Genomic DNA, 954 nt, shown 5'->3' with positions numbered 1-954 from the left:
AGAAAGTAGATTAGTGGTTGCCTAGGGCTGAGAATCAACTGGATGGCACACAAGAACAGCAACAGGACTGAGGGGAAGGAAGCGGTAAGGGGGAAGTGAGGAGTGACTGCTAATGGGTGCAGAGTTTTATTTTGGGGTAATGAAAATGTTCCAAAGTTGAATGTGGTGATGGTGGCACGACTCTGTGGATATAGTAAAAACCAGTGAATTGTGCATGCTAAATGGGTGAATTGTATGGTATGTGAATTATAGCTCAATAAAACTGTTATTAAAAAAAAAAAAGTAACTCCTCCATTATTCTGATAGGAACTGAGGCAAAATAAGACAGGAATTAAACCCTACTCTGCATTATAATCGGATCCAGGGACTTCAAATCCCCGGGTGGAGCAAATGGTTTGTGCTCATAAGAGCTCAGCTGCTAACCAAAAAGTCGGCAGTTCAAATCCACCAGCACCTCCTTGGAAACTCTATGGGGCAGTTCTATTCTGTCTTATAGGGTCACTATGAGTTGGAATCGACTCGATAACAACAGGTTTGTTTGTTTGTTTTACTAACCTAAAGGTTGGTAGTTCAAACCCACCCAATGATGCTGCAGAAGAAAGGCCTGGTGATCTGCTTCCATAAAGATTATAGCCAAGAAAATCCCATGGAGCAGTTCTACTCTGTAACCCATGGGGTCACCATGATTCTAAATTAGTTCAACAGCAGGAGTTTTAGGGACGTCCAGGGAAAGGGGAAGTACGTTCTTTGCTACAGAAGAATTTCTTCCTAATTCATGAGTCATTAATTCAATGACTACTTTGGGAGATGTTTGTGCATCTGATCTAACAAGTTTAGAAGTTACTGGCACAGTCCCGTCTGCAGCTCACATTAAAGGGAATAGCAAAAAGGTAGTCTGACATGGATGATCTACACTCATCCTCAGCCACAGGCCCTGGTGAACCAGAGCCTCTC

This window comes from Trichechus manatus, unplaced genomic scaffold (assembly GCF_000243295.1).
Source record: "Trichechus manatus latirostris isolate Lorelei unplaced genomic scaffold, TriManLat1.0 scaffold00138, whole genome shotgun sequence".
NCBI lineage: Eukaryota > Metazoa > Chordata > Mammalia > Sirenia > Trichechidae > Trichechus > Trichechus manatus.
This window is presented reverse-complemented; position numbering follows the sequence as displayed.